Source organism: Elephas maximus, chromosome 21, assembly GCF_024166365.1.
Source record: "Elephas maximus indicus isolate mEleMax1 chromosome 21, mEleMax1 primary haplotype, whole genome shotgun sequence".
Taxonomy (NCBI): Eukaryota; Metazoa; Chordata; class Mammalia; order Proboscidea; family Elephantidae; genus Elephas; species Elephas maximus.
This window is the reverse complement of record NC_064839.1, coordinates 78,861,799-78,870,717: the sequence shown is the minus strand read 5'-3', so window position 1 is coordinate 78,870,717 and position 8,919 is coordinate 78,861,799.

Below are 8,919 nucleotides of genomic sequence, written 5' to 3'. Positions count from 1 at the left end.
GACAGTTGAACAAACAAAAAGCCACAATAACACAATGCAGTTAGTTTAGTTTGCAGAGCAGGGGTGAGTTTGGAAAGAGAAAAGTGACTGCTTTTTTTCTTCAATTTGATGAAAGGGAACAACCACGAGTGGCTTAATATCTTCCAGTTGATGGCTCGTTTTATGCTAATAATCTTAACTCAAAGTTGTTATTCTCCAATAAGGTTAAAATAAAAATAAGCCATTTTAAATGAAAAGTATGCTTTGGTGAGCTGCAGAGGGAAGAAGGATTCTTGACATAGGGACTGGTAGGCAATGGTCTGGCTACTGTCGGGTGTTGCAGGATCTCTTTCTCTGAAGGTTGTTAATAATTGATGACAGTTTAGGTATAGTTCTGCCTGGAGCCATAGGAACTAATTGGATGACCTCTCTACTTGAAGAGTGCTACATGAATTCTCCCTGGAGATGGCCCATAGCAACTCAGGACAGAATAGCCACATGTCTGGTAACTTCAATAATCATTGTCATGAAATGCATTCCCAAGATGAGCTTGCTAGTCCTCACAAAACCTGGAAATGTTTATGTTTTATATAATCTAGTCATTCCTTATAGTAGAATTATGGCTACTCCAGTTTTAGTTTGGTATAAATCAGCCAACTATTTGCAGAGTAGCCAACGAGTATTTAACATGGCACTAATCCGTTGCCATCGAGTAGATTCTGACTCATAGTCACCCTATTAGTAGTTGCTCCTTTAGGATTTATCAACTAATACGATAGATAAAACCAATGAAAATAGTCTTTACAGACATACAGGCAAAACGAACCAGTACGTACAAAAGTGCATTCACAGGGGAGGTGAACATGAAATCCCATAAGTGCCACAAAAAATACTCATAGAAAAAGTAATGAAGAAGAAGCTTGGGAATGTTATACAGAGAAGAAATGATGTGTTTGTCAGACAGAAGAAGGAATTTATTTCAAGCACTAGAAAGGCTTGGAAGACATCCATTTCCAAGAGTGGGAGGAAAGACTGAAGAAACAGACAAGACGATAGATGGGATTAGGAGGAACACAGGTTGCAGATTTGGCTGATACACATTCAGGAAATAAACTGATCCTTTGGGATGTCTGTCTGGGCTACTTTAACCCATGCACACAGAATCCTTGGCTAGGTTACAGCCATTGTTCCCAGGAGCATTGTTCCACTTGACACTGCCTGTATTTGAGCTTCCATGTTGGCCTAAGATCAGATTCAGTATAGCCCAAAACCTGAGTTTACTATCCAATTCAGACATATTCTCTGCTAGCTATGTGACTTCAGATAAATCACTTAAATTCTCCAAGGCTTCAGTCTCCTTATTCATAAAAAAAAGGTGTTGAATTTTACAGAAGCTCTCGACAGAAGCAGAAACACCCCAGGGGTTTTTAAAAATGTATGGAAATGTGGTTTGTCGTGTGACAATGTTTGGGTGCACTCTAATCAGCTAGTGGGTGCAACCCGGGAATGCTAAACACCCAGTAATCTTGGGACATCGGAAAGAGGGAGAGAAGGGGTTCCATACTGAGTAGATCTTTCTAGTGTAAATTTTCAACAGAGAAATCTTGTATATAATTATTCAAGCTTAACTCCACTTAATTATGAACACAAAATGTTTCTGGCAAAGTTTTAACATACACTAACATTTCCAGGAGAGCAACAACCATAAAGTTAAAGGGGCGGGGGGAGGCGGGGGTGGTCCACTCTGTTTTGTTCAGAATTTTACTAAGAGTTTTCCATCGTTTTAGCAAATCACATTACTGATGGTAAATCTGCTCACAGTGTTTGAGCTGTTAATATATTTGTCAGGCTGCATTTACCGCTCTGCATTCACTGCGCCCTACGTGTACCTGCAAGATGTCTTAGTGTAGTTATAGATGCGTATTTACATATGGAGATATGTATTCTTTTATTATAATTTACTTTTCTTTTTCCTTTGTATTACTGCATTATATTAATTTTTAAATTATAAGTAGGTTATATCATCTATGCATTTCATTTCCCAAGAGTTTTTGTAATAAACTACTTGGTGTAAAAGGGAGCTTTGGGTCTAAAAGGGTTGAGAACCAATTGATTGGACTATCTCAAATACCTTTAAACTACAATCCATGGATTTATAATTTTTTCTTTGATTTGTAAGAAAAGGAAATAGAAACTCTTTGATTTTCAGGAATGGTGTTCGATTCAAGGTCTAAATTCCAGAGGAGAAGAAGAATAGTCGAAGCTGATTATGTCTTTATTTTGCCACTCTTCCCACTTAGTTCAACTGAGATGGGAGACAGAGATCAGCACCTGTTGAACACCCAGTGGGTCAGGTAGCAATAAGAACGCTAAAGAGATGAAAAGCCTTTGTTGATTTAATGGCATCTTTCAGCCATAGACTTCAGTTATAGACAACAGATCTCATTTTCCTTCAAGAAGTGAGAAAGATGTGCACTTTTGCTGTAACCTTACAATATGTCTTCTTATACTAAAATTCTGTTCAATATTAGAAGAGAAACCAGGAGGCTGAAGCACACTGATCTATCAGAGCTCATGTCATATTTCATTATTTTCCTACTTTGACATCTGGACACTTCCCCTCCTGTGCCTCCTGTACACACACACATACACACCAATCACTAAAGTAATTAAGTCAGGCAAGACCATGCCACCTCTGTGGGGACAATGTTGAAAGATTTTCTAAATATGGCACCATACAAATATTTAGTAGTATGATCAATAAGTTCCATACCACAGGGGTTTTTAATTTGCATGTCACTCCTTGAGAGGAAAGCACAATAAAATTGGACTTTTTACAGTCAAATGCCTCGATTTTTGTTTCATATTTCACCTCTGAAATATGATCGTCTACTAAAACAAAACCTGTGGGGCAGAAAGACATTTTCCCACTTTGCCAATCAAGCAGAAGCATGAATGTTTGCCAGGATCTCTAACAGCTCCATGCTCGGCATTTCTCATCCCTCTGTTAATGTGACCTTCAAATGACAGAAATGGATCAAGAATAACACAGTTTGATGGTACTTGTAAAAGTAATGGAGCTGCTGTCAAAACCAGGCAGGATGACAATAAAACGTGAATATATAATAGGTGCTGTGGAGATGGGAAATGGGAACCCGATGTCTTCACTGTAAATGTTTCCCTCTTATTAGAGTTCAAATTTCAAAAATTATTTGACACCCAGTTTCATGAAAAAAAAAAAAACCAGCATAATTGGTCCAATGTAGGTCACTACAGTTGAAAGAGAGGTGTAACAGCCTAATAATTCTGGTTCATGGCATGCTGACAGATTCATCTATCCATTCATTCAAAACATATTTATTGACTATGCATTCCATGCAAAGTGATACGTTAGTTCCTAAGGAAGATGAAACAGCTTTATTAATACTAAAAAAAAAACTTTTAATTGAGTCGCAGGAGCTAGAAATATTCCAAGAAACATATGCTTAATGTCCTGTTTCATACCACATGCTTGTCCACTAAGAACAGAAAGATAACTTCAGTTTGGGGATGATTTAGGAAGGCTCCTTGGAGGAGGTGACATTTGAACTAGACCATGAAAGATGAGTAGTGATTCCATCAAATAGCATTCCAGTCAAATAGAATTGCTACATTTAAGAAATCCAAAATGTTCTCTGGGAAATAAAGGATAGTTCTATTTGACTCTCAAACAGATTGTATTAGAAAATAAGGCCTGAAGTTAGGTTGAAGACAAGACAGAAAGGAGTAAAGGAAGGATAAAAATCAATTGGGATTATATTTAGTAGGTAACTGAAACCAAATAACATGTGCTCAGAGATTTTTTTAGACAGATGCATGGGGAATGTTTTTCTCAAGGCCGTGATCTAGGATTGATCACTCTCAATAACCTGGTCATTTTGTCAGATCCCACTGGTTCCTCAATAGTGCGTAAATCTGCTTATCATCTCTCTTTGTTCTTGATCCCTACATAAACAACACTGCTGTCTGGGAAAGGAGTTTATTATTACCTGAGACCTTAACGAGCTTGTTGAACATTCTGAGTAGAATTCATCACTTAATTCTACCTCCCTATTCATAGTTGGTTGAAGCAAGCACAACGAATTCACAGGCTTGTCAGAGGCCTCTGAGTAGCCAGAAGTTGGATCTCTGCCTCATAGGGTCCAGCAGGACAGGATGGACCAACCAAGGTCTCCCTTTGAATGGTTTTTACAGGAGACTTACAAATAATGGTAGAGGGGGCAGAGCCAGAACAGAGAGAAGGAAGTCAGCAGACAGTAGGAGGGGCAGAAGATTCAAATAAATGGAACTCATGAGGTATGGTGAAAAATGAGAGAGAACTAGGAGAAGCGGCTGAACCAGAGTGTGCAGAAAAGAGTTAACATAGCAGGTCCACCCTGCTGTCCTGTGAAAGACCTGTTTACAAGGTTGTCTCTTAACTGGTTCTGGGAACTTAGATCTTGGGAGGGCTCACATTGCTTTACCTGATAAAAGTGGGTCACTGTGCCTAATCTGTTTGTGTAAACAATATAATTTATGGCAAACATCTGCTTTCTTTCTGGAAGTCTGAAATTTGGCACAGGTCAGGCAGTGGCTACCTATGTGAGCAGACCCCAATAAAAACCTTGCATATTAACTTCTAGTGAGCTACGCTGCTAGACAACATTTCGCAAGTTGTTATGACTTGTTACAGGGAGAACAGAGAGTGTCTTTTGTGACTCTACTGGGAGAGGACACTTGGAAGCTTGTGCCTGGTTTCCTCTGAACTTTGCCCCATGTACCTTTTCCCTTTGCTGACTTTGCTTTGTAGCCTTTCACTGTAATGAATTATAGCTATGAGTATGACTACATCCTGAGTCCCAGTGAAACCCTGAACTGGGGGACCCCTGACACATAGGGATATCAGAAATAGTAACAGACTAGGAAGCCTATTCATTTGTATATATCTATAGCCGAGTGTAGTAGGTTGAGTACTGCCCCTCCCTCCAATCACGTTCATCCAGAACTTCAAAATGCGACCTCATTTAGAAATACAGTCTTTTGCAGATGTAGTTAGTTAAAATAAGGTTATAGCAGAATAAGGTGGACCTCAAATCTAATGACTGGTGTCCTTATTAGAGGAGGAGAGGACATATGGGGACACACAGGAGAAGGCAAGGCTAAGAAGGAGACCTAGGATTAGAGTGGTGCCTCTACAATCTGAGGAAGGGCAAGAGCAATCAGAAATTGTAAGAGGCAAGGAAGGACTGTCCTCTACAGCCTTTGGAGGGAATGTGACCCTGCCAGTAGCTTGATTTTGGAGTTCTGGCCTCCGGAAGTTATTCAAGCCACCATGTTTGTGGTACTTTGTTAGGGCAACTCTAGGAAACTAGTACACTGAAGGAAGAAAACAGATTTGGATGACAACGATCGGCGCTTGGTGCTAAGCAGTGACAAAATCTTGCCAGAGATTTGTGGTATACTAAATAAATTTCAGTTATATTCTAGACCTCATAAAGGCTTAATATGTAGGAATGAAACTCCACAATCCTTTATTTACAATAAACTTGTATTACTTAAAGGGAAAAACTAATTGCTAGAAAAGGATATCATGTTTGGTAAAGTAGAGAGCCAATGAAAATGAGGGAAACCCTCAATGAGATAGACTGACGCAATAGCTGCGACAATGGGCTCGAACATGCAAACGATCGTGAAGACGGCACAGAGCTGGGCAATGTTCCGTTTTGTTATACGTAAGGTTACCATGAGCTGGTGCTGACTCAATGACAACTAACAACAGCAACAATAACAACTTAAAGCCAAGCATTACCCTAATTCTCCCCCACCCCCATAAAAAAAAAATCATAGAACCAGGTAAGGTGGTTCTGCACAAATGTATGTTTTCCAAACTCAGTAACGGTGCTGTCTTAGGTGCTGCCTGGCCATGTCTTCCTGTCCTTACTCAGCAACCTTCTGCGTTATCACCGCATGTCTTCTAACACCAAGCTTCAACTCCATTCCTAGAATTCTTGGCAGTGGACCTTGAGTTCTTCAAAGAGAATGAAATCCACCAGATGGCTATCTTCCACCTGCAGACTTACCTGCAGGGACCTTATTCCAACTGCGCTAATTTCTACATTGATCTCTACCTCCCACTCCTTCGTGTAAGTATGACTCTCAGTTATTCCCTCTTCCCAGTATCTTTCATGTCTCCTGTCTACAGTGTCTTTCTTCTATGTCTATAAGATATTTAAACCTCTTTTACCCTAAAATAACAAAATACACACACACATACAGAAGCACACACAAAACCTTTTAATTTGACGCTTCCACCACTCTTCACAAAAATTTTGAGAGGCGGTCCGTACTCAGTCTTCACTTCTTTAAATCTTATTCATTTCTTAGTTTCCACATCACAACTTGCTGCACTGAAGGCACTAGTGAAAAACAAGGATCCATAATTGATGGAATATCAATTGAGATGTTTCAACAAAACAGATGCAGCGCTGGAGGTGCTCACTCGTCTATGCCAAGACATTTGGAAGACAGCCACCTGGCCAACTGACTGGAAGAGGTCCATATTTATTCCCCTTCCCAAGAAAGGTGATCTAACCAAATGCAGAAATTACCTAACAATATCATTAGTATCACATGTAAGCAAAATTTTGCTGAAGATAATTCAAAAGTGGTTGGAGTAGTATATCAACAGAGAACTGCCAGAAATTCATTCCAGATTCAGAAAAGCACGTGGAACCAGGGATATCATTGCTTATGTCAGATGGATCCTGGCTGAAAGCAGAGAATACCAGAAGGATGTTTACCTGTGTTTTATTAACTATGCAAAGGCATTCGACTGTGTGGATCATAACAAATTATGGATAACACTATGATGCATGGGAATTCCAGAACACTTAATTGTGCTCATGAAGAACCTGTACATAGATCAAGAGGCAGTTGTTCAGCTAGAACAAGGGTATACTGAGTGGTTTAAAGTCAGGAAAGGTGTGCATCAGGGTTTTATCTTTTCACCATACCTATCCAATCCGTACGCTAAGCAAATAATCCAAGAAGCTAGACTATGTGAAGAAGAATGGGGCATCGGGATTGGAGGAAGACTCATCAACAACCTGCATTATGCAGTTGACACAACCTTGCTTGCTTAAAATGAAGAGGACTTGAAGCACTTACTGATGAAGATTAAAGGCTACAGCCTTCAGTGTGGATTGCACCTCAGCATAAAGAAAACAAAAATCCTCACAACTGGACCAATGAGCAACATCATGATAAATGGAGAAAAGACTGAAGTTGTCAAGAATTTCATTTTACTTGGGCCCACAAGCAACACTCATGGAAGCAGCAGTCAAGAAATCAAAAGACGCATTGTGTTGGGCAAATCCGCTGTGAAAGACCTTTTTAAAGTGTTGAAAATCAAACATGTCACCTTGAAGACTAAGGTGTGTCTGACCAAAGCCATGGTGTTTTCAATTGTCTCATATGCATGTGAAAGGTGGACAACGAATGAGGAAGACTGAAGAAGAATTGAGATCTTTGAATTTCAGTGTTGGTGAAGAATATTGAATATACCATGGACTGCCAAAAGAATGAAAAAATCTGTCTTGGAAGAAGCATGCTCGAAATGCTCCTTAGAAGCAGGGATGGTAAGACTGAGTCTTACATACTTTGGTCCTATTGTCAGAAGGCATCAGTCCCTGGAGAAGGACATCATGCTTGGTAAAGTAGAGGGTCAGCGAAAAAGAGGGAGACCCTCAATGAGATGGATTGACACAGTGGCTGCAAGTATGGACTCAAGCATAACAATGATTGTGAGCATGGCACAGGACCAGGCAGTGTTTCTTTCTGTGGTACATAGGCTCACTGTGAAGTTGGAACCAACTCGACGGCACCTAACAACAACTGACAACACATCACAACTTTATTCAAAGACCTCTTTGCTGCAAAAATTGAATGGCCTCTTTCAGTCCTAGTCGAGCCTGTATTTGACTCCACTGATCATTCCCAATTTCATGAAATTTTCTTCTCCCTTCCTTTCCCAAATCTCACTCTTCTTGTTCTTCCTCCTTCTCTCATGGTCTCGGTGACTTCCTCTGACTCCTACTTCTGCTATATCTGAGGTCCTGTCTTGGTTCTCCTCTCTTCTTATGGAATACATCTTCCTAAGTGCTCTCCATTTCCTTCCCAAGCTCCCATGCCACCCACCTCTGATTACTCCCAGATCTCTATATAGCTCTAGCTCGTCCTCTCTCCCATGCTCCAGACCCATTCTTCCAACTACTTTCTGGATATCTCCACTGTGACAAAAACTTCAAGGTAACATGTTTAAAACTGAACCCAGTATTTCACTCCTAAAATCTGTTCCTCCACCTTTATTCTAGATTTGATTAATAATATAATATCTACATTCTTCTAAGCTGGGATCTTTCTCACCTTCTTTCTCTCCCTCATACACAGCTAATTAATTACCAAATCCTATTAGCAGCTCCTCTCGACAATCCCATGGAACTCTCTCAAACGTTGCCACTCTTTCTCTGTCCTGACTAAAAAAAAAAAAAAATTTTTTTTTCCTGACTACCACCTCCTTCATGTAGGCCCTGAACATCCTTCACCTAGAAAATTCCAAGAGCTTTCTTTTTCTGCTCTTCTTACCTTTCCCCACGACAACCCATCTTCCACAAAACCATCAGAATTATAATCCTAAAAGTGTAATCACGAGCTTGGAGCTTGAGCTTTTGAACCAGACTGCCTAGGTCTGGATCTGACTCTGCTACCGTCCTGCTGCATAGCTTCAGCAAACAGTGCACCTCCTCTGTCTCTCTTCTCGTTGGTAGAACAGAATATCAATAATAGCTATAAAGATTAAATGAGCTCATATACATAAAGTGCTTCCAACAGTGCTTGGCATTTACTAAGTAATCAATAAGTATT